The 25,630-nt window shown below is 55.8% G+C and overlaps 1 protein-coding gene and 1 long non-coding RNA gene across 2 annotated transcripts in view; both read right to left on the minus strand.

Annotated features, from left to right (window-relative positions):
• The window catches only part of HCN4 (hyperpolarization activated cyclic nucleotide gated potassium channel 4), a 99,860-nt gene that overhangs the window by 40,398 nt on the left and 33,832 nt on the right, over positions 1-25,630 (minus strand). The gene's annotated exons all lie outside the window — the stretch shown is intronic.
• Positions 13,403-18,343, minus strand: LOC136366803 (uncharacterized). Its single transcript, XR_010744587.1, has 2 exons — positions 17,851-18,343; positions 13,403-13,612 (listed from the first exon to the last, which is right to left on the minus strand). It is a non-coding gene; the product is annotated as an uncharacterized lncRNA (long non-coding RNA).

Here is a 25,630-nt window from a genome sequence, read left to right on the forward strand (position 1 = left end):
AGACTTAAGGTTGTTCTGCTGTGAGGAAAAATGTGTTTACTTACATTTAAGAAGAGTATTTGTGGGCTGTGGGGAAGAAAGTTGACATGTCTTTCAGTGTGCCTTTCTCTCCTTGGCTTTTGAAGATAACAGAGGTAGAGATGCATTTTCCTCACAGAAGCATTAGCTGCCTTTTCAAACCTCAGTGTTAATCTCCCGATAGACTGGGATAGGTGGGTGCTGCAAAGAGCTTTGCTGAGCCTAAAATCCAGTTTAGCCCGATTACTGAGGATGCCTGTGCTGAGGTCCTGCAGCAGCTTTGGCTCTGGATCACCCTAAACCACTCATCCTGTTTAGACCCAAGACCAGCCTGGACAAGGAGCTCATTGCAGCCAACGTGCAAAGTGAAAGCAGCTCACTGAAAAAACAGTGCTTTGGGCGATTTGGGGATCAGGGCCAGTTCTTGTGGCAAATGTCACCTTCTCTACACCCAGGGTGAGCCCTGACTGACACAACCCACATCGGGGAAGGGTTTGGGAGCCCTGATGTGCAGACACATCCTGGGAGGCTGCAGCGAGGAGAGACAAAGAACACAGGACTGGCAGGGTGGGCTTTTCCAGGAGAACAAACCTGCCTGGGCACACACAGAGCACCGAGGCACGGGAGCCCAGGAACAGGCACAAAGAGTTAGAAACAGGCACACAGAGATCCCTGAGCACACACAGGGCACACAGAGATCCCTGAGCACACACAGGGCACACAGAGCAGAGCACACACAGGGCACACGGAGATCCCTGAGCACACAGAGATCCCTGAGCACACACAGGGCACACAGAGATCCCTGAGCACACACAGGACACACAGAGCAGAGCACACACAGGGCACACAGAGCAGAGCACACACAGGGCACACAGAGATCCCTGAACACACAGAGATCCCTGAGCACACACAGGACACACAGAGATCCCTGAGCACACACAGGGCACACAGAGACCCCTGAGCACACACAGGGCACACAGAGATCCCTGAGCACACACAGGGCACACAGAGATCCCTGAGCACACACAGGGCACACAGAGATCCCTGAGCACACACAGGGCACACAGAGATCCCTGAGCACACACAGGGCACACAGAGATCCCTGAGCACACACAGGGCACACAGAGATCCCTGAGCACACACAGGGCACACAGAGATCCCTGAGCACACACAGGGCACACAGAGATCCCTGAGCACACACAGGGCACACAGAGATCCCTGAGCACACACAGGGCACACAGAGATCCCTGAGCACACACAGGGCACACAGAGATCCCTGAGCACACACAGGGCACACAGAGATCCCTGAGCACACACAGGGCACACAGAGATCCCTGAGCACACACAGGGCACACAGAGATCCCTGAGCACACACAGGGCACACAGAGATCCCTGAGCACACACAGGGCACACAGAGATCCCTGAGCACACACAGGACACACAGAGATCCCTGAGCACACACAGGGCACACAGAGATCCCTGAGCACACACAGGGCACACAGAGATCCCTGAGCACACACAGGACACACAGAGATCCCTGAGCACACACAGGGCACACAGAGATCCCTGAGCACACACAGGGCACACAGAGAGCCCTGCGCACACAGAGATCCCTGAGCACACACAGGACACACAGAGATCCCTGAGCACACACAGGGCACACAGAGATCCCTGAGCACACACAGGGCACACAGAGATCCCTGAGCACACACAGGACACACAGAGATCCCTGAGCACACACAGGGCACACAGAGATCCCTGAGCACACACAGGGCACACAGAGATCCCTGAGCACACACAGGGCACACAGAGATCCCTGAGCACACACAGGGCACACAGAGATCCCTGAGCACACACAGGGCACACAGAGATCCCTGAGCACACACAGGGCACACAGAGATCCCTGAGCACACACAGGACACACAGAGATCCCTGAGCACACACAGGGCACACAGAGATCCCTGAGCACACACAGGGCACACAGAGATCCCTGAGCACACACAGGGCACACAGAGATCCCTGAGCACACACAGGGCACACAGAGATCCCTGAGCACACACAGGGCACACAGAGCAGCCCTGAGCCACTCTGAGGACACACAGCCATCAGAGCTGGCAGGGAAAGGTCAGCTCCCCCAGGAATTCCATCCAGGAGTGAACCCACCCCGCTGGCACACATGGTGTTACAGCAAGGCAAAGCAACAGCTCAGCTGGTCCTTCTGTGGGGCATGCATCATTCCCCACTCCTTGCTTCTTCCTCATCCTCCCCAATTTCCTATTTATTCTCACAGTGATGTCATGCTTAAGCTACCTCAAAATATAATCCAGTTTGACTCCAGGAGGTTTCCTGTCCTGAGCAACTCCTCAGGTTTTGCTCTTTAGGGAGAATGGACGTAATTTTACACACTTTTTCTTTGGAAGAACAGACAAAATGCTCTTATAGCCATTAAATTATACAAAGATAGAAACTCCAAGGCAATTTGTGAAACTCCAAGGCAATTTGGATAGAAATTTCCAAGGCAACTGTTGCTGCAGAACGGCTGAGCTGGGGCAGAAGAAGAAGAAGAATCAGGTAAAGTAACACAGTTGGGTTTATTGACACCTTGGGAAGTGGGATGGATCCCTTTGGAAGGAGCAGCGGGGTCAGAGCTCTGGGAACACAGTTGAGTTTATCTTGGGAAACAGGATCCCTTTGGAAGGAGCAGCACTGTGCCCCACAGCTCTGGGAACACAGCAGGGTTTATTGGCACTCAAGAAGCAGGATGGATCCCTTTGGAAGGAGCAGGGCTGGCTGTGTCCCACAGCTCTGGGAACACAGCTGGGTTTATTGGCACTCAAGAAGCAGGATGGATCCCTTTGGAAGGAGCAGGGCTGGCTGTGTCCCACAGCTCTGGCTGTGCCCATCCCGGCGCGCCTGGCAGAGGATCCAGCTGGGATCCAGCCTGTTCGGGCAGGGCTGGGAGCAGCACGGCAGCTGGGCCGCAGCTGGGATGGGCTGTGGAGCACAGCTACATCTGCAGGCTGTGTGCGCTCTCCGGCACGGGCCGGGGCTGAGCCTCGCCCGCTTTCTGCTGTGCCAGCACCGACAGCCACGGCCGCAAGATCAAGTTGTAGACGAAGGCAAGAGTTTGGGGTTGATTGTGTTTTTGTGCTTGCTTTGCAGCGGCTGCCACGAGCAGAGTCAGCAGAGCTGCTGCTGCCGCCGTGACTCACCGGGGCAAGGAAGGGCAGCCCCCGGCGGGCGGAGGGAGCGCTCCCAGCCCCAGCTGTTAGCAGAGAGAGCCGAGCACATTTTACACTCCAAAGACAACCAAAGCAGCTTTGTGCTGCCCTGGCGCTTCTCCTCTGCCCGTCTCGGGGGGCTGTGCTGCCATCCAGCCGCCGTGTTCCCAATCTCCAAGGAGCAGCTACTCCGGAGGGGCCGACAGGGCACGGAACAGGGAAAAGCTTCCTGCGCTGGAAGGCGAGGGGAAAGTTTTCAGCCAAACCTCGGGCTGGCAGCTCCGATCTGCTGCTCAGGGACCCGAGTGTGTGTGTGCAGGCAGGGCAGCTCGGGCAGGGCTCCTGCCACAGCCCGGGCTGGAAAGCTCTGTAAGGGACCGTGCAAGCCTCCACCACCTCTTTAAATCATTAAAGAGATGATTGAACTCTTCCCAGGCAGCTTGCTCCTGGCCACTGGAAGTTCTTCCCCAGGTAGGAGCTCAGGGAACAGCACAAAGCCTGTGCAAAAGGGAAGGAGGGGGAAAATAGCATTTTCTTGCCATTTCCCTCTGAGACCTGCGTCTATTGGAAAATATTTACAGCAGAGCAAGGTGAAATAGCAGGACAAATTAGCACTGAGAAGGCCGGCATGGTTGGCAGATGTTTATGGATATATATAAACCCCAAAGATCCTGCCACAACCGTGTGTTTTGCCTCTTGCATTCTCGGAGTTGAGGTTGTCATGACAGCAGCCCCCCTTCCTCTCCCCATGCCACCATTCCTAGCCTAGACTTTAATCTTCATCATTTTAAGAACTTTTGTCACCACGGCAACGTGACACAGACTTTTAAAAATATTTTCTAGCACAACTCAAACGACTGTCTTTGCTGCACGGTTCCCTTTAAACCTGCAGGAAAACACATTTGGGGTTGGGTTGTGCCACCACGAAAGCGAGTGTGAGAGCGCCCTGGGTGTGAGACAGCAGCGACAGGAGCTGGTGGCATTGTCACCTCCAGGAACAGCAACACAAGCGCTGGGGCCAGGGCTTTTTCCAGCAGCTCTGTGACTTCGGAGGAAGCTCTCCTTTGTTTTTCCATGGGGTTTGTGTTTCCCACACGCCCCCAGCAGCTCAGGTTTTCCACAGGTTCTCTCAGTACAGTTTGGAAAAGGGAAGGAAAACAAGCCCCCGGAGCTGTAAATAGGTTGGGTGTCTCTTTCTCAAGGGGAATTAGATATCTTACCTGCTCAGGCTGCCTCTAATCTCTCGGGGCTCTTATCTGCATCTTTGGGAATTGTAGTCCTTCTGAGAGGCTTGCAATGAATCACTGCTGGAAATAGGTCACGGGCTTTTTTGGACGTTTAAGAATGACCAGAGTCATCAGACAAAAGGTCTGCCTCGCTCAGGAGCTATACATAGATGTGCTCAGGAAAGGACTATCTGAGGGGAAAGGAGCTTTAAATCCCTGAGAAAGGGACGAGACACACAGGTGGTTGGAAACTGGGGCTTGCAGGTCTGGGAATGGCCCCAGAAGGGGCACGGAGAGGTGCAGGGTGGTCCCAGGTCCGTGCTGGCTCAGGGCAGGATTGTCCCTGCAACAGCAGCATGGGCAGGGGATGGATGCCTGACCCAGGGGCTGCAGCCTCTGCCAGGAGGGTCTGCTGTGCTCTGAGCAAAACCTGCCTGGGCTAAGTGGGGAAACAGCCTGGGATCTGAGCTCCCAGGCTGACAGTGCAGGCCTGGAGCAGCACCCAGGAAACACTGCTGGCACTGCTCAGGCTGTGCCAGTGCCCAGGGCAGGCCAGCCTTGTCCCCTGTCCCCTGCTCAGGCTGTGCCAGTGCCCAGGGCAGGGCCAGCCTTGTCCCCTGTCCCCTGCTCAGGCTGTGCCAGTGCCCAGGGCAGGCCAGCCTTGTCCCCTGTCCCCTGCTCAGGCAGTGCCAGTGCCCAGGGCAGGCCAGCCTTGTCCCCTGTCCCCTGCTCAGGCTGTGCCAGTGCCCAGGGCAGGGCCAGCCTTGTCCCCTGTCCCCTGCTCAGGCTGTGCCAGTGCCCAGGGCAGGCCAGCCTTGTCCCCTGTCCCCTGCTCAGGCAGTGCCAGTGCCCAGGGCAGGCCAGCCTTGTCCCCTGTCCCCTGCTCAGGCTGTGCCAGTGCCCAGGGCAGGGCCAGCCTTGTCCCCTGTCCCCTGCTCAGGCTGTGCCAGTGCCAGGGCAGGGCCAGCCTTGTCCCCTGTCCCCTGCTCAGGCTGTGCCAGTGCCCAGGGCAGGGCAGCCTTGTCCCCTGTCCCCTGCTCAGGCTGTGCCAGTGCCCAGGGCAGGGCAGCCTTGTCCCCTGTCCCCTGCTCAGGCTGTGCCAGTGCCCAGGGCAGCCTTGTCCCCTGTCCCCTGCTCAGGCTGTGCCAGTGCCCAGGGACAGCCTTGTCCCTTGTCCCTCACTCAGGCTGTGCCAGTGCCCAGGGCAGCCTTGTCCCCTGTCCCCTGCTCAGGCTGTGCCAGTGCCCAGGGCAGGCCAGCCTTGTGCCCTGTCCCCTGCTCAGGCAGTGCCAGTGCCCAGGGCAGGGCCAGCTTTGTCCCCTGTCCCTCACTCAGGCTGTGCCAGTGCCCAGGGCAGGGCAGCCTTGTCCCCTGTCCCCTGCTCAGGCAGTGCCAGTGCCCAGGGCAGGGCAGCCTTGTCCCCTGTCCCCTGCTCAGGCTGTGCCAGTGCCCAGGGCAGGGCCAGCCTTGTCCCCTGTCCCCTGCTCAGGCTGTGCCAGTGCCCAGGGCAGGCCAGCCTTGTCCCCTGTCCCCTGCTCAGGCTGTGCCAGTGCCCAGGGCAGCCTTGTCCCCTGTCCCCTGCTCAGGCAGTGCCAGTGCCCAGGGCAGGCCAGCCTTGTCCCCTGTCCCTCACTCAGGCTGTGCCAGTGCCCAGGGCAGGGCCAGCCTTGTCCCCTGTCCCCTGCTCAGGCTGTGCCAGTGCCCAGGGCAGCCTTGTCCCCTGTCCCCTGCTCAGGCTGTGCCAGTGCCCAGGGCAGGGCAGCCTTGTCCCCTGTCCCCTGCTCAGGCTGTGCCAGTGCCCAGGGCAGGCCAGCCTTGTCCCCTGTCCCCTGCTCAGGCAGTGCCAGTGCCCAGGGCAGGGCAGCCTTGTCCCCTGTCCCCTGCTCAGGCTGTGCCAGTGCCCAGGGCAGGGCAGCCTTGTCCCTCACTCAGGCAGTGCCAGTGCCCAGGGCAGGGCAGCCTTGTCCCCTGTCCCCTGCTCAGGCTGTGCCAGTGCCCAGGGCAGGCCAGCCTTGTCCCCTGTCCCCTGCTCAGGCTGTGCCAGTGCCCAGGGCAGGCCAGCCTTGTCCCCTGTCCCCTGCTCAGGCAGTGCCAGTGCCCAGGGACAGCCTTGTCCCCTGTCCCCTGCTCAGGCTGTGCCAGTGCCCAGGGCAGCCTTGTCCCCTGTCCCCTGCTCAGGCTGTGCCAGTGCCCAGGGCAGGGCAGCCTTGTCCCTCACTCAGGCTGTGCCAGTGCCCAGGGCAGGGCCAACCTTGTCCCCTGTCCCCTGCTCAGGCTGTGCCAGTGCCCAGGGCAGGGCAGCCTTGTCCCCTGTCCCCTGCTCAGGCTGTGCCAGTGCCCAGGGCAGGGCAGCCTTGTCCCCTGTCCCCTGCTCAGGCTGTGCCAGTGCCCAGGGCAGGGCAGCCTTGTCCCCTGTCCCCTGCTCAGGCTGTGCCAGTGCCCAGGGCAGGGCAGCCTTGTCCCTCACTCAGGCAGTGCCAGTGCCCAGGGCAGGGCAGCCTTGTCCCCTGTCCCCTGCTCAGGCTGTGCCAGTGCCCAGGGCAGGGCAGCCTTGTCCCCTGTCCCCTGCTCAGGCAGTGCCAGTGCCCAGGGCAGGGCAGCCTTGTCCCCTGTCCCCTGCTCAGGCTGTGCCAGTGCCCAGGGCAGGGCAGCCTTGTCCCCTGTCCCCTGCTCAGGCTGTGCCAGTGCCCAGGGCAGGGCAGCCTTGTCCCTCACTCAGGCAGTGCCAGTGCCCAGGGCAGGGCAGCCTTGTCCCCTGTCCCCTGCTCAGGCTGTGCCAGTGCCCAGGGCAGGGCAGCCTTGTCCCCTGTCCCCTGCTCAGGCTGTGCCAGTGCCCAGGGCAGGCCAGCCTTGTCCCCTGTCCCCTGCTCAGGCAGTGCCAGTGCCCAGGGCAGGGCAGCCTTGTCCCCTGTCCCCTGCTCAGGCTGTGCCAGTGCCCAGGGCAGGGCCAGCCTTGTCCCCTGTCCCCTGCTCAGGCAGTGCCAGTGCCCAGGGCAGCCTTGTCCCCTGTCCCCTGCTCAGGCAGTGCCAGTGCCCAGGGCAGGGCAGCCTTGTCCCCTGTCCCTCACTCAGGCTGTGCCAGTGCCCAGGGCAGGGCAGCCTTGTCCCCTGTCCCCTGCTCAGGCTGTGCCAGTGCCCAGGGCAGCCTTGTCCCCTGTCCCCTGCTCAGGCAGTGCCAGTGCCCAGGGCAGGGCAGCCTTGTCCCCTGTCCCCTGCTCAGGCAGTGCCAGTGCCCAGGGCAGGGCAGCCTTGTCCCCTTACTGTTTCAGTAAGGACATTCCAAAGCTGTGCCAAGGAAGGAGATCCCAACCCTTTTCCTCCCAGCTCCCAAAGCTGGGCAGTGCCAGGCTCTTTGGAAGCTGTTTGATTCCATGAAGTGACAGCTTCAGCACAGTCTGAAGGTCCCTGATCAGGAGGTAGAAGTTCAACACCAGTAAATTAAATCACTTCTTGTTTTAGAGCTGTTGTCTTGGAGCTTGTCTGATGCTCCCTCTGCACATTTGAGAGCGGATCCAGTGAAGGTCTGGTGTGCCCCAGGTGCCTCCCTGTCCCTGTGCCAGAGCCTGACCTGGGAATCAGGGACTGCCAGCTCTGTTTGTATCCATAAACACACCACAGGACACGGCAGAGACACAGTCACATCGACAGCACAGACTCCTAAATGAGAAAGGGAATTGTCTTCTCAAAGTTCTGACTGCCTGTAGAACAGTTCTCCTGCCCAATTTCAGAACAAAATCAGCAGTGACCTTTGTTTCCTCATTCTTTTCAGTCCTACCTGATTTTTTTTTTTGTTTAAAATTCAGAACAGATTTTTTAAAATCCAAGCTTGATCCCTAGAGATCCATGTGATTAACAGCTGAGACTGAATATGAACTCATTAGAGTCCTGCCCTGGAACTGCAAACTTGCTGAAGAACCAAAGAACTCCTGCAGTTTGCTCTTGATCAATTACCATTATTTCTTTAATGCTACCTGCATTTCAATCAAGACAGCAAAGCACACACTTGTGATCCCTCTGCTAACCAAGTCTGGGTTACTGTAGAGCACAGGGGAAGAAAAGAGCCAAAAATGCACTCCTCAAAAGGAGTTTGGGGAGTCTGTTTGTCTGTGAAAGGTTCTCTGTGCTGGGGCAGCGTGGGCAGGAGAGGCCCTGGCCCATCCCTGGGGTTCCATTCGATTATTTTCCGTCCCAGAGCAGGAGCTGTGGCTGCTCCCGCCTGGCACAGCCTGGCACAGGATGCTCCGTGCTCTGCAGGGACACTGAGAGCTCTCACCTAACTCAATCCTGCTCTCTAATCCCATTACAACCACGGCAACCAGGAACAACTTCCAGCCTGGGCTCCTGGGATGCCGGCAGGGGCTGGAAGGTGCAGGAGGAAGGAGGCTCCTGGCAGGGACTGGAGGGTGCAGGAGGAAGGAAGCTCCTGGCAGGGGCTGGAAGGGGCAGGAGGAAGGAAGCTCCTGGCAGGGGCTGGAGGGTGCAGGAGGAAGCTCCTGGCAGGCCTGGAGCTGGGAATGTTTCCTGTGGCACGGGGCAGAGCGTGGGCACAGCTCAGGGAAGCAGGTGATGCTCAGCACCACGGCCTGGCTGTCACAGGGGATCCACTCTGGGCACTCTCTGCTTTCCCTGCATTTCAGGGAGGGCAGAAGAAAGGCTGGGGCACTGCCCACCCCAGGGACAGAATCCTTGGCTGCAGCCCTGGAGGGATTGGGAAGAGCTGGCTGTGAGCACAGGGAGCACAAACTCCAATGGCTTTGTCAGTGCTGGGTTTTTCCTGCTCTGCCAGAGAACACCCAGCAAGGATTGAACCATCTCGGGGGACCTCAGCAGTGACAATTTCCCTGCCCAGACTGACAGAAATGTATTTTAATGCAGTGTCACACGTCCCAGGACAGGGACACAAATGTCCTCTCACTCTGCTGGGGCAACAACAGCAATGCAACCTTTTCCTGCTGCACCTGAGAGGGGACAAATCCCATGGGAACAGCACCAGGAAAGAGAATCCTGAGAAGCTGCGCCTCCCATAACCTTGGGATGCACACCCGAGGCTGCTCCAATCCCAGCAGGAGAGCAAAGGGGGAAGTGCTGGGTGAATTCTTTATTTTCTTGACGAATCTAGGGCAGGGAAAACTGGTTTTTAACTAAGAAGCAGCCTCGATGATATTTATGAAAGTATGAGGGATTAATTCTTGCTGTGGTTGTACATAGATTTCATAGATTATATAAAAAATGTACTCGGGGAGAACAAAGACATTGAAAAGCAGTATTTAAACTCTGCCTAAAATATTCGAACCCCTCCATTAATATATGCTGGGCAGGAAGAGAGTCCCCAAAGGCTGCCATTTTAATTAGAAATGCAACAGGAAATGCTGCCTGATGACAGCTATCAGGGCAGGAAACCCAGGAGGCACAGCCAGGGAAAAGGAGGAGATCTCTGAGGGGTGTAACACACCGAGATCCCAGCGATCACACAGACAGCACAGGAACAGCTGGGCAGGGGTGTTGTAGGGTCAGGCAGAGTTCAGGGGTTAGAAACCATCCCTGTGACTGCAGCTGTGCCTCAGAGCCAGGACTGGGAGAGGGCAGAGTCCCCTCCAAATTCCCAGCATTTCTGTCCTTGAGCTCCTCTTCCAGCTGGGCCACCTTGTGCTGGTAGCAAAGCTATACATCCCACCTGAACCTACAGTGTCCTCCCAAATCAACAGCTCCATCCCGAACCTACAGCTCCATCCTGAACCTACAGCTCCATCCCAAACCTACAGCTCCATCCCGAACCTACAGCTCCATCCCAAACCTACAGCTCCATCCTGAACCTACAGCTCCATCCCAAACCTACAGCTCCATCCTGAACCTACAGCTCCATCCCGAACCTACAGCTCCATCCCAAACCTACAGCTCCATCCTGAACCTACAGCTCCATCCCAAACCTACAGCTCCTTCCCAAACCTACAGCTCCATCCCGAACCTACAGCTCCATCCCAAACCTACAGCTCCATCCTGAACCTACAGCTTTATCCTGAACCTACAGCTCCATCCCAAACCTACAGCTCCATTCTGAACCTACAGCTCCATCCTGAACCTACTGCTCCATCCCGAACCTACAGCTCCATCCCAAACCTACAGCTCCATCCCAAACCTACAGCTCCATCCCAAACCTACAGCTCCTTCCCAAACCTACAGCTCCATCCCAAACCTACAGCTCCATCCCGAACCTACAGCTCCATCCCGAACCTACAGCTCCATCCCAAACCTACAGCTCCATTCTGAACCTACAGCTCCATCCTGTACCTACAGCTCCATCCCAAACCTACAGCTCCATCCTGAACCTACAGCTCCATCCCAAACCTACAGCTCCATCCCAAACCTACAGCTCCATCCCAAACCTACGGCTCACACCCCCAAAAAAGCCCAAGCTGCAGGAAGTGCTTTGGAATCAAACCCCTAAATGTCCTTGGAAGGAGCTCCCAGGATCCCCCAAAGTGTCCCTGGAAGGGGCTCCCTGTGGAAGGAGCTCCCATGGCTGAAGAGCTGCTGCCTCAAGGAGCATTTCCTGGACTGCTTTTGGAATTTGCTGCCTCTTCAGTTTCATTGGCTGCCCCTATCTTTGCTGAATATAGCAGGAAAAATTAATACAGAACTCATCTTTTTCTAGCTTACTACTTTACAGTTTGGTTGTTTTTGGTTTTTTTTTCTCTTTTTATCTCTTCCCTTTAAAGGAAAGAATGCCAAGCTTTTCCTTTCTTCCAGGTTGTTTGCATCAGATTTCTCTGAATCCGCTTTACTCTCTGGTGTAGAAGTAGCCCAAGTAACTAAAATTGGAATATTTTTAGACTCAGGTAACCTACAATGGCCATTGATATTATTTTTAGTGTCTCTCTCCACCCTGTGCTCCCTCAATCCCTGTTCTCTTTTCATCCCCTCCAGCAGAGGAGCAGAAGGGAAGAAGTTATAGAGAAGCAGCTTCTATAGAGAAGCTCCACTACAAAACACAAATGGAGCAGCTTTGTGTACTCGTGTTTACTCTGCTTGGTTCTTGTTCATTTTAGAGGAAACTCAGTCCTGTGGGCATTCAAAACCTGCTCGCTGCACCTGGCCTGCCATGCCCTCTAGGGCATGGATCATTCTCCAACTTCAAGCCTGTTTAATTCATAATTCTGATCCAACCTTCTCTTCTGGCTGCACCACGTGAGCAGAAAGTATTTTATTGGTGTGAACCCCCAGGGCAGCCGCAGGAAAGTTTGTCCCCCATCAGAAAAAAAAAAAAAAAAAAGATGGTAGCAGTACTGAGAAATGCCATGGGGGAATGAAGTCCCCAAGGATGGCAGCACTGATCATTCCTTACAGCCCCCTGACCCAGCCTACCCCCTCAGCACCTCTGGGGTTCACTCACAGACATTTTGGGGGGACAGGCTGTGCCCACATGGCTGCATCTGCCCTGGAACACAGCAAAGGGCTCCACTGAGCCCCGGGGATGTGCAGCACACCCCATTCCGGCCCTGGCACTGCCTGCACTGGTCACAGCAGCAGCCCTGGATCTATTTGGGAGGGCTCAGGGTCCCAGGGAATGGCTCCTGGCTGCAGCACTGGTCACAGCAGCAGCCCTGGATCTATTTGGGAGGGCTCAGGGAATGGCTCCTGGCTGCTGTCAGCCTCAGTGCTGACCTCTCCAGACCCGTGAATGAGAGCTGTGCTAAAGGAAAGCACTCGGTCCATTCACCACGGGAGTGCAGGTGTCCTGCCCATGGAGAGGGGTTGGACCTGGATGATGTTTAAGGTCCTGTCCAACCCAAGTATTCTGTGATTCCATAATTCCATGAAGGCTGTGGGCTGCCCCATGTCTGGGTTTGTACTGACACAGTGCAGATCACACACAAACCGGGAGGGTCAGACCCACAGCAGGAATTGAGGAAGGCTGACACTGCCTTTTCTTCCCCAAAAAAGTCCTACTGGAGCGGTCAGACTGCAGCAGGGCTGGAGACCTGTGCCCCTGAGAGCAAGCCCTGCTGGAAGAGGGATGGAGAAGGCACCAGTGCAGTGCTCCAGGGCTTTGCATTTCCCATAATGGGTGTCTTTTCCAAGAGCACTCCGAGCCAAGGTGGAATTATAATTCAGTGCCAGATGGTTATGAATGAATGAATCGCTGACCCCAGAAAGCTTTGGCAGGGCAAGAAATGGGAGCAGCTGCACCCTATGGGACAAGGGAAGCAGCAGGGCACGAGGGACACCTCTCAGGCAAGATTAAACACTCCTTTGGGAAAGCTCTGGCACTCAATGATTTCCTGTTTCAAATAACACCACCAAGTTCTTCCTTTGTACTTATGGCCCTCCACAAATGGAACCAGGACTGGAGTTCTGCCAGAGCAACACGGGGTGAGCAAGTTGGGCTCTTCCAAAAGCCAGAACTTCAGCGTTTCTCAGCAGCCTGTGAAGGCTCTGAACATCAGAAAACCAAGGTTAAACTGTGCATGGGCTGAGGAAAATGCAGGGCACTAAATTTGACCTCTACAGATTTCCAGGCCTGGATGGGAGACCCCAGATGTGAGTCTGCCCTGAAGTTTAGGGCTCAGAACCCTGAGATCCCAGCTCTGTGTCCCATACCCTTGAAATCTCACAGAATGGAAGAATTTGCCTCCTTCCACAAAACCTGGATTCACAGCACCAGCATATTCCAGAGTTTAGAGTCCATGGTGGGTGGGACCTGGGGATTCAGTGAAGTTTCTCTTCATGACCACCTAGGAACTGGTGACTTCCTCCAGGGAATTTGCTCAGAAGCACATGGATGAGTGTGGGCACTCTCAAGGGCAGTAAACAAAATAATCCGAGGGACAAAATTGCACAGCCCCCAATGGGAAGACTGCAAATGGAGTCAGGAACAGATGTCTGATATCCCAGTTATTGGTCTGGATCTCCCTAAACCAGCAGGACTCTCAAGCTGAGTGGTGTTCAAATGTTTAATGAGCGATTGGTGTTTGAAGCTGAGCTTTGTAACTCCCTAGCACAGAGACAAGAGATGATCTGACCATCAGGATTTCATTCTGGATCCCAGCTGTGCTCCAGAGATCGTGGACTTCTGACAACACAAAGAATTTGGTGATTGTCTCTTCTTCAGGTCTGCTGGATGGTGAAAGGGAGGTGAGGAGGGAAGGGCTGAGGAACATGAGGGATGAGAAGGAGCAGAATGTATTAGGATGCAATCAGAGAAAACCCTAAACTGAACCTCAAGGAAAAAACTGACTGGAAGGGTCTTTGCCCCACCCCTGGCAGTGCCCAAGGCCAGGCTGGACAGGGCTTGGAGCAGCCTGGAGAGTGGGAGGTGTCCCTGCCCAAGGCAGGGGGTGGAACTGGATGGGCTTTAAGGTCCCTTCCAACCCAAACCGGTCTGGAATTCCATGATTCCATGACAAGCAGCATCACCTTGCTGAAGGAAAGGCAGGAGCCCACATATTTAGGGCACCAGGAATCAGAGCTGCTGGGGAGCACAGGAGGCTCCTGTGGGCAGCTGTGGCTGGATCTGCCCAACCCGCACGCCCTGGCTGTGACTCAGAGCAGTGACCTGGCAGAGTCGCCAGGGGAAGGGCAGCAGTGACAGGCAGAGTCACCAAGGGAAGGGCAGCAGTGACAGGAGGGGCCAGCACACAGCTGAGGGTGGCCAGTCCGTGCTGTCCCCTGCAGCAGGGCTGTGCTGAGGGCTCAGCAGCATGTCCTGCTCCCAGCAGTGACCACGGCTCCAGGAAGCAGCAGGATGTCTCCTGGCCATCCCGGGAAGCCTCAGGCTGGCACACCTGGCTCCCAGCAGGAAGCAGGGGAGGGCACAGCTTTGCTGTCCCTCTGCCAGGAGGCTCCAAGGACTCGGACAGTGCTGGGGGGGCACCTCACAGGCATCCACCGGGGCTGCCACATTCCCGGGCTGCCAGCGGGAGTCAGGCACCAGCCGCTCTCACGGGGCTGTCCCAGCCTCTGTCCCCGCCTGCTCCTGGCCCCGTGTCCCGTCACTTCTCCGCTGCCAGTGCTGGCATCTGAAGCTGGCAGCTGCCTGCCATCCATCAGCACATCCCTGCTCCGTGCCAGCTGTCAATGAAGCTGGCGCAGGGGTGCAGCCTTCCCACCTTCCCGGCTCCACAGAGCGCGGAAGCAGCAGCCCCGGGAAGGGGCTGGGCGCTGGCAGGGAGGCACGGCGAGCTCTGCACCAGCTGCAGGGCAGAGCTGGCAGCAGGAAGAAGCTCCTGTGTGGGGTGCTGATGTCCAGCCCTCCTGCCGGGATAAAATATTCTCCAGCCCTTGGAGCTCGGGCTTTCCACTTCAGTCACTGGGGAAACAGAACCATAGAACAGCTTCTCCCCACGGCCATAGAACAGCTTCTCCCCACTCCCCAAAGAGCAGAGGGAGTTCTGGGGTGGTATCCAACAGCTCATGTCTCCCGCAGGAAGGAGGGAGCACGAGGGAATACAGGCAGGCAAATTTTGTTCTCCAAACGACCAGAAAAATTGCTGGCTAATCAAAACAGGCACTGCTTCACTGATTGTAGCACCGGCTCCTCTCCCTTCCCAATCCCACATTCGCTGATCAGGGTCAACTGCTGGGCTCTGCAGCTCTTCCCCTCTGCCTGGAGAGCCTGCAGAGGAGGGAGGCTGGAGGAGCAGCCCATCCCGAGGAACCGTTCCTCAGAGCCCTCCAGCGCTGTCACCCTCGGGAGCTCCCCCTCTGCTCCTGGAGCCTGGGGTGTGCTGGCACCCAGGAGCAGGAGGAGGCAGGAGGCAGGAGGATGCAGGAGGATGCAGGAGAAAGCCGGAGGATGCAGGAGGCTGCAGGAGGATGCAGAAGGATGCAGGAGGATGCAGGAGAAAGCAGGAGAAAGCTGGAGGATGCAGGAGGAAGCAGGAGGATGCAGGAGAAAGCAGGAGGATGCAGGAGGAAGCAGAAGGATTCAGGAGGAAGCAGGAGGATGCAGAAGGATGCAGGAGGATGCAGGAGAAAGCAGGAGGATGCAGGAGGAAGCAGAAGGATGCAGGAGGATGCAAAGGATGTAGGAGAAAGCAGGAGGATGCAGGAGGATGCAGGATGGTGCAGGAGGCCCTGGCTGTGCAGGGGGTGAGATGTTTAAGGTCCGTGCTCTGTGATGCCGCTGACAGCCAAAGGGACCCACATCAGCCCATTTTCTGCAGTGCTGGGGAAGCTCCAAAGGCAGCAGGGATCCTGTGCCCTGGCTGTGCAGCTGCACACAGGCTGGGAGCAGGGGCCAGCCAGCTCCCACTTCCCAGCAGCAGAGGAGAAGTGCTGCCAGCAGCTGCAGGTCCCCAGTCAGCACTCTGTGCAGCATGGCCAGGCTGAAGGCTGCAGATAAGGGGAGAGTGCTCGGAGATAAGGCTCCTTCCAAAGGCAGGGGCTCCTGGAGGAGTTTGCTGCGTGCTGTGGCTCAGGGAGGGGAGGAGGGAGAGGCTAAAGGCCAGAGGAACATGTTCCAGCCTGGTCCCAGACCTCACTGTCTGCCTTCCCAGCACTCACAGCCAGCCAGGATGGAACTGAAGGGTTTTTTCCATCTTCCCAAAGTGGGCTGTGTTCTTCCTTCCCTGCCAAGTGACCTTGAAGAGGAAAAGGAAAGGGGCAAAAAAATCCATGCATGAGAAGCATCATCCTCGTGTGCTTGTCCCTCATGTCCAGCAATGGGACTGCCATGGGACATGAGAGGAGATCCAGGGAGGATCTCTCCAATTCCCTGGAGTGTAGCTGCACTCTTCCCACCACATCGTGGGGTGAACTGCTGGATGGACAGCCCAAAAAACCTGACAGATATTGCTGCTTGGAATACATGACAACAGCCCCTAAAGATCAAACAGTGCCATGCCAGGACAGGTTGGGAGATGCCACGGGCCTTCCCCAGCTCTTCCTTCTCCTGCTGCCCTCCCCTCCTGCATCACTCTCCCATTCCAGAGCTGGACTGGCTCTGCCTCACGCTCAACACAAAATACCAACGTGTCTTTCAAGTCTGGGGGGAAGAGAGCTAAAGTGGAAGTTCTTATCTGTCCTTCCCACAAGCCTGAGGTGATTTATCAGCTGAAGACACTCCTGGTGGGATGTCTGACTGCTGGCAGGGAACAGACCTCGGGAGGGAGTACAGAGGAACAAGGCTCAGCCCCATTCCTGTGGGGAGGAACACTGGACAAGGAATGGACACCCTGGATCACGGCTTTTTCACTTGGATCATGATGTTTTTTCTCCTCTCTCTACCTGTATGCAAAGGACAGCTCTTGTCATCTTTCCTGTGCCTGCAAGAGTAGATGGGAACAGAGAGGAAGGTGCTGGCTCCACTTTGCACCTCCCATGGGTGCTCCAGCACGGGGCAGGGACACGGGAAGACCCAGGGAGAGGGAAGTGCTGGGCTCACACGACACCCAGAATTCAGCAGTGCACTCATCTGCTCCAAGCCACCAGAGGAACATCCAGCTGGGCACAGGGCCTGACAGAAGCCTCTGGACTTTGGCTGCCCCAAGTTTGTGTAATTAACTGCACAATTCCAGCCTAATTCCCTGCAGCCTCAGCAAGAGGCACACAGTTGGGATAAAGTGTGATTAGCGGCTGTTTGGGTGATGCACACTGGAGAGGAGGCTAATCAGCCCTATTCCAGGGACGGCCTCTCCAAACTGGGCTGCACTGAGCAAATCAAGAGGAATTAACAACCGGCACTTTGCTGGGCGAAAAAAATATATAAATGAAGAAAAAAACAAACACAGCTGCTGCGTCTTAACTGCTCTCTGGCCTCTCCAGGGACTTGAGGAAAAGCAAGCTTGTCAGTTACTTGAAGGGACATTATCCTCAGTGTTTCTCTGCCGTGGTTACAAGGAAGAGCTGCTGCTGCTTGTTTGAGCTCTTGTCAGTGCCAGCACAGAGAGAGGCTCTCCCAGAGTTCACCCTCTGGAGCAGAGCTCAGGTGATCCTGGGGCAGACTCCAGCTGTTCCAAGGCTCTGCTGGCTTCAGCCACCTTCAGCTCACCCCTGACCTCCAGATCTCCCCTCAGACCAGCCTCCTCCTGCTCCAAGTCCATTGACACACGCAAGGACCCTGATTCCTCCTTGATGCCCCATCCTGGCTGGGTCCCAACCTCAGAAACACCCTCCCCAAATTCCTGCCTCTCTCCAGAGCCGCAGGAATCGGACCTGCAGAGAAACCAGGATCCCACCTCACTCTGCTCATGACCCACGGGCTACATCCCAGACTGATGAGCTGAGATAAGGATGGGAATGTCCCACCCTGGCTCTGAGCTCTGCCTCTAACAGGGTGAGCACAGTGTCCCCCAGCCCAAGGGCACCCTGCAGGGAGGTGTGAGGGTGTCACAGCTCAGTGGGGTGGCTCAGGGCTCCTCGAGGGGACACTGAACTGCAGCTGGTACCTGTGAGGTGGTTACTGCCTTCATTCCACGGCAGGGAACACTGTGGCACTGCAGGCCCGTGGCTCAGAAGGGAGCCAGGAGAACTCTGGTGTTTCTGTTTTCAGATCACATCTCTCACTTTCTCTTTCCAGCTGTCACCAACGGCAGAATGTTCCCCCTGACGAGGCCTTCCCTGATTCCTGGCTTCTCCCTCATAAATACTGGATGAGCAAATGGCAGAGATACCATCACCAGCAGCTCAGCAGGGACAGGGCTCTGCATGTGTCACTGACACACTCCCTGGGAGCTGCCACCCACACGGGGCAGGGCCAGGGGCTGGACAGTTCATGAAAAGCAGGGCAATTACCCTGCTCTCTTCAATTTTATGGCACAGTCCTGGTGGGGAGCTTCTGGACGAGCATCACCCAGCTGCTGCTCTGCAGGATTCTGGCTTGGCAAGGGAAGGAGCCCCAAGGGAGGAACCAAATCCCGAAATACCCCTGACCATGTGGGAGCAGAGAACAGGGGCCATGCACTCCTTGGAGTGAAAAACTGGGGGGAAGATGAGCAGTGTTAGAATCCTTCCCAGCTGAAGTGGTGCTTGGATGAAATGAATGAAAAAGTGCTTGTATTGAAGTTCTAAATGCACTTCCAAGTCCTTTTCCAAGAAGGAAAAAATTTTCGTGCATTGCAAAGAGATTTCAGAAACATTTTCCATTCTAATGTGACTCTGGGAATGTGGAAATTGCCTCATTCTTTCCTCTAGCCCTTGGAGTATTCCCGCTTAAGCAAAAGTGGGAGAGGGAGGAGTTACAGCACAAAATGAAGCTTAAAAATATGCCTCCTTATGAGAGAAGCAAGAATAAAATGTCAGCTCTTAGCCCTGAAAAAGTTACCACATTGATTTCTGCTTCATAAAAATGAGGTTAAGTTGAATGCATTAAGCTGGCAAACTGGATAATTGCATGTCCTGAAACTGTCTTCCAAACAGCTCTTTTCACAGCAGGGCTCAGAAAATAACTTCATCAATGAGGCTGCTGCCCATTAAACCCTCACACACCTCTCTGGGTCGGGCTCTTGTCCTTCCTGAGACAGATTTCTCCTTCCTTCACCTCAGGCTGGTGGGCAAAGCAAGGCTGTTTGCTCCCATTGCCAGCTTTCTGGCAAGGAGAAAAGTGGGTCAGAAGCAAAGCTGTCCTCAGGGCTGGGGGTTTCCAGCTCCCCAAACACACACAAATGGCAAATTGGAGTGGAAGTCAGAGCTGCTCACAGGCAAAGCTTGGCCTCTGAGCCAATCTGAGGGGTTTGGTGCCCTGTGGAAGAGCATCCCTTCCCTTTCTGCGGGGCTGGCACTGCCCAGTGCCCCTTCCCCGTGCTCACAGCACAGGAGGATGCTCTGAGAGGACAGGAAGGAACTGCCTGCCTTCAATCTCTCCTGGCAGAAAGCAGCTCTCCACTGCCATGCTTCTCAAAATCCCCTTCTCCTCCCCCAGCCAATTTGATTTTTGGCCACGGCGCTATCTGGGCCAAGCTCCTGCCTCATTCACACAACTTACAGATCTGGCACGTTCCTCTCCAGCCCTGCCTTGCTGAACACAACAAGTGAGGCAGGGAAATGCTCTTCTCTCTGGCTGTCTCATTAAAGTTTCCCACTTGATATGAATGTGATCAATAGTGCCTTTTCCTGGAAGAAGCTTTGAAGAGGAGCCATTAATTTGCACCCACTTGCCAGGGCTAATGTGCCTCAGACACACTGGTCTCCAAGTCTGGGCTGAGGCTGGCAGAGGATGACGCTGTGGGACAAAACCAGACTTGGCACTGGATCAGGAGCCCGAGTGGTAACAGGAATGTCCCTGTGGAAGGTCCAAAAGCTGCCTCAGGTGTCCCCAGCACTAGCGCTGTCTGTGTGTGCACCACAGATGATGTGCTGGCAGCAGGCTGTGTGGGCTGGGGGGCACAGACACACCCTGGGGTGCTCAGCTCCAGCTCCAGGGAGGGTGCAGCCCGTCCAGAGGCCTTCACAGTGCCCTTCATACAGAGCACAGCCCTACGAGGGGTCAGTCTGTGCTCCCACACATTTCAGGGAACAGCACTGCCCTTGCTGCCTCCCGAGCTCACAGCATCTGGGTGTCATTTAGAAGTTCCCTTAAACTTTGTCATTGGAATACAGGACCGCCAAGCCCCCTGTCCCTGTTCCAGCTGCTGCCCCTCTGCTCAGCCCTGGAGGGCTGTGTCCAGCTCTGGCCTCCTCAGGACAAGAGGAACGTGAAGCTTTGGAGGCTTTGGACATGAGGAAGGGCTTGGAGCACCTCCCTGCTGAGGAGGGGCTTGAGGGGACTGGGGCTGCTCAGCCTGGAGAGGAGCCCCAGCTGAGAGAGGCCCTCAGCCCTGCATGTCCCTGAGTGTCCCCGGGTGTCCCTGGGTGTCCCTGTGTGTCCCTGTGTGTCCCTGGGTGCAGGGAGGGTCAGAGCAGGCCCAGGCTCTGCTCCAGGCTCAGCAGTGGCACCAGAGGAACAGCCAGGGACTGAGCCCAGCAATTCCCCTGCACAGGAGGCACAACTCCTGCCCTGGGCAGTGCCCAGCCCTGAGCAGAGCCCAGACTGGCCGTGGGCTCTCCTCCCTGGGGATATCCCAGAGCCCTGCAAACACAATCCTGTGCCCGGCTGACCCACCCTGTGACAACTCCTGAGCTGTCCCCTGTGTGCCAGCCCCGGGGCGGGCTGGGCTCCTGCAGGGCTGCAGCTGAACAAACCCCATCAGTAAAGCTCCATCAAAGCCTAGGAAGTGACAGTGGCAGGAGGAGTCTGGTGCCAGGCTGCAGCACGTCCCCTGTGAGGAGCCCTGTTATTGTAACACAGCAGTGACAAGGAAGCCTCCAAACACAATGGCCCGAGGCAAGTGCCAGGCAGCTGGCACCATGGGCACGGAGCTGAGGCAGCTGGTGCTGGCACAGCACAGGGAACAGGGGCAGGGCCCCAGCTCTCGCAGGGATTAGGGGTCATCAGGACATTAGGGATCATCCACACCCCCAGCCCAGCAGGAAACCCAGACACGGGGACCCTGTGACCCCGGGACACAGCCTGGGCACAGGCAGCACCCTGTCACTCCAGCCCTCACCCAGCTCAGAGGGGATTCACTGCACAAGGCAGGGTTTAGCTGCTGCTGTCACACAGGCACCGCTGTGCTGACAACACACCAGGGCAAACCATCCCTGGGCCAGCAAACAGCCTTCACTGCCCACAGACTGCCTCTGGGCTGCTGTCCTACAGACACACTGTGCCCTAATCCCAAACCCCACAGCAGGTATTCCTACAGACAGACACACTGTGCCCTAATCCCAAACCCCACAGCAGGTATTCCTACAGACACACTGTGCCCTAATCCCAAACCCCACAGCAGGTATTCCTACAGACAGACACACTGTGCCCTAATCCCAAACCCCACAGCAGGTATTCCTACAGACAGACACACTGTGCCCTAATCCCAAACCCCACAGCAGGTATTCCTACAGACAGACACACTGTGCCCTAATCCCAAACCCCACAGCAGGTATTCCTACAGACAGACACACTGTGCCCTAATCCCAAACCCCACAGCAGGTATTCCTACAGACACACTGTGCCCTAATCCCAAACCCCACAGCAGGTATTCCTACAGACACACTGTGCCCTAATCCCAAACCCCACAGCAGGTATTCCTACAGACACACTGTGCCCTAATCCCAAACCCCACAGCAGGTATTCCTACAGACAGACACACTGTGCCCTAGTCCCAAACCCCACAGCAGGTATTCCTACAGACACACTGTGCCCTAATCCCAAACCCCACAGCAGGTATTCCTACAGACAGACACACTGTGCCCTAATCCCAAACCCCACAGCAGGTATACCTACAGACAGACACACTGTGCCCTAATCCCAAACCCCACAGCAGGTATTCCTACAGACAGACACACTGTGCCCTAATCCCAAACCCCACAGCAGGTATTCCTACAGACACACTGTGCCCTAATCCCAAACCCCACAGCAGGTATTCCTACAGACAACACTGTGCCCTAATCCCAAACCCCACAGCAGGTATTCCTACAGACACACTGTGCCCTAATCCCAAACCCCACAGCAGGTATTCCTACAGACACACTGTGCCCTAATCCCAAACCCCACAGCAGGTATTCCTACAGACACACTGTGCCCTAATCCCAAACCCCACAGCAGGTATTCCTACAGACACACTGTGCCCTAATCCCAAACCCCACAGCAGGTATTCCTACAGACACACTGTGCCCTAATCCCAAACCCCACAGCAGGTATTCCTACAGACACACTGTGCCCTAATCCCAAACCCCACAGCAGGTATTCCTACAGACACACTGTGCCCTAATCCCAAACCCCACAGCAGGTATTCCTACAGACAGACACACTGTGCCCTAATCCCAAACCCCACAGCAGGTATTCCTACAGACAGACACACTGTGCCCTAATCCCAAACCCCACAGCAGGTATTCCTACAGACACACTGTGCCCTAATCCCAAACCCCACAGCAGGTATTCCTACAGACAGACACACTGTGCCCTAATCCCAAACCCCACAGCAGGTATTCCTACAGACACACTGTGCCCTAATCCCAAACCCCACAGCAGGTATTCCTACAGACAGACACACTGTGCCCTAATCCCAAACCCCACAGCAGGTATTCCTACAGACACACTGTGCCCTAATCCCAAACCCCACAGCAGGTATTCCTACAGACAGACACACTGTGCCCTAATCCCAAACCCCACAGCAGGTATTCCTACAGACAGACACACTGTGCCCTAATCCCAAACCCCACAGCAGGTATTCCTACAGACAGACACACTGTGCCCTAATCCCAAACCCCACAGCAGGTATTCCTACAGACAGACACACTGTGCCCTAATCCCAAACCCCACAGCAGGTATTCCTACAGACACACTGTGCCCTAATCCCAAACCCCACAGCAGGTATTCCTACAGACACACTGTGCCCTAATCCCAAACCCCACAGCAGGTATTCCTACAGACACACTGTGCCCTAAACCCAAACCCCACAGCAGGTATTCCTACAGACACACTGTGCCCTAATCCCAAACCCCACAGCAGGTATTCCTACAGACAGACACACTGTGCCCTAATCCCAAACCCCACAGCAGGTATTCCTACAGACAGACACACTGTGCCCTAATCCCAAACCCCACAGCAGGTATTCCTACAGACAGACACACTGTGCCCTAATCCCAAACCCCACAGCAGGTATTCCTACAGACAGACACACTGTGCCCTAATCCCAAACCCCACAGCAGGTATTCCTACAGACACACTGTGCCCTAATCCCAAACCCCACAGCAGGTATTCCTACAGACACACTGTGCCCTAATCCCAAACCCCACAGCAGGTATTCCTACAGACAGACACACTGTGCCCTAATCCCAAACCCCACAGCAGGTATCCTACAGACACACTGTGCCCTAATCCCAAACCCCACAGCAGGTATTCCTACAGACACACTGTGCCCTAATCCCAAACCCCACAGCAGGTATTCCTACAGACACACTGTGCCCTAATCCCAAACCCCACAGCAGGTATTCCTACAGACACACTGTGCCCTAATCCCAAACCCCACAGCAGGTATTCCTACAGACAGACTGTGCCCTAATCCCAAACCCCACAGCAGGTATTCCTACAGACAGACACACTGTGCCCTAATCCCAAACCCCACAGCAGGTATTCCTACAGACAGACTGTGCCCTAATCCCAAACCCCACAGCAGGTATTCCTACAGACAGACACACTGTGCCCTAATCCCAAACCCCACAGCAGGTATTCCTACAGACAGACACACTGTGCCCTAATCCAAACCCCACAGCAGGTATTCCTACAGACACACTGTGCCCTAATCCCAAACCCCACAGCAGGTATTCCTACAGACAGACACACTGTGCCCTAATCCCAAACCCCACAGCAGGTATTCCTACAGACAGACACACTGTGCCCTAATCCCAAACCCCACAGCAGGTATTCCTACAGACAGACACACTGTGCCCTAATCCCAAACCCCACAGCAGGTATTCCTACAGACAGACACACTGTGCCCTAATCCCAAACCCCACAGCAGGTATTCCTACAGACACACCTGTGCCCTAATCCCAAACCCCACAGCAGGTTATTCCTACAGACAGACACACTGTGCCCTAATCCCAAACCCCACAGCAGGTATTCCTACAGACAGACACACTGTGCCCTAATCCCAAACCCCACAGCAGGTATTCCTACAGACACACTGTGCCCTAATCCCAAACCCCACAGCAGGTATTCCTACAGACACACTGTGCCCTAATCCCAAACCCCACAGCAGGTATTCCTACAGACAGACACACTGTGCCCTAATCCCAAACCCCACAGCAGGTATTCCTACAGACAGACACACTGTGCCCTAATCCCAAACCCCACAGCAGGTATTCCTACAGACAGACACACTGTGCCCTAATCCCAAACCCCACAGCAGGTATTCCTACAGACAGACACACTGTGCCCTAATCCCAAACCCCACAGCAGGTATTCCTACAGACAGACACACTGTGCCCTAATCCCAAACCCCACAGCAGGTATTCCTACAGACACCTGTGCCCTAATCCCAAACCCCACAGCAGGTATTCCTACAGACAGACACACTGTGCCCTAATCCCAAACCCCACAGCAGGTATTCCTACAGACAGACACACTGTGCCCTAATCCCAAACCCCACAGCAGGTATTCCTACAGACACACTGTGCCCTAATCCCAAACCCCACAGCAGGTATTCCTACAGACAGACACACTGTGCCCTAATCCCAAACCCCACAGCAGGTATTCCTACAGACAGACACACTGTGCCCTAATCCCAAACCCCACAGCAGGTATTCCTACAGACACACTGTGCCCTAATCCAAACCCCACAGCAGGTATTCCTACAGACACACTGTGCCCTAATCCCAAACCCCACAGCAGGTATTCCTACAGACAGACACACTGTGCCCTAATCCCAACCCCACAGCAGGTATTCCTACAGACAGACACACTGTGCCCTAATCCCAAACCCCACAGCAGGTATTCCTACAGACAGACACACTGTGCCCTAATCCCAAACCCCACAGCAGGTATTCCTACAGACAGACACACTGTGCCCTAATCCCAAACCCCACAGCAGGTATTCCTACAGACAGACACACTGTGCCCTAATCCCAAACCCCACAGCAGGTATTCCTACAGACACACTGTGCCCTAATCCCAAACCCCACAGCAGGTATTCCTACAGACAGACACACTGTGCCCTAATCCCAAACCCCACAGCAGGTATTCCTACAGACACACTGTGCCCTAATCCCAAACCCCACAGCAGGTATTCCTACAGACAGACACACTGTGCCCTAATCCCAAACCCCACAGCAGGTATTCCTACAGACACACTGTGCCCTAATCCCAAACCCCACAGCAGGTATTCCTACAGACACACTGTGCCCTAATCCCAACCCCACAGCAGGTATTCCTACAGACAGACACACTGTGCCCTAATCCCAAACCCCACAGCAGGTATTCCTACAGACAGACACACTGTGCCCTAATCCCAAACCCCACAGCAGGTATTCCTACAGACACACTGTGCCCTAATCCCAAACCCCACAGCAGGTATTCCTACAGACAGACACACTGTGCCCTAATCCCAAACCCCACAGCAGGTATTCCTACAGACACACTGTGCCCTAATCCCAAACCCCACAGCCTGTATTCCTACATACAGACACACT

The sequence above is a fragment of the Sylvia atricapilla genome, chromosome 13 (genome assembly GCF_009819655.1).
Source record: "Sylvia atricapilla isolate bSylAtr1 chromosome 13, bSylAtr1.pri, whole genome shotgun sequence".
NCBI classification, from domain to species: Eukaryota; Metazoa; Chordata; class Aves; order Passeriformes; family Sylviidae; genus Sylvia; species Sylvia atricapilla.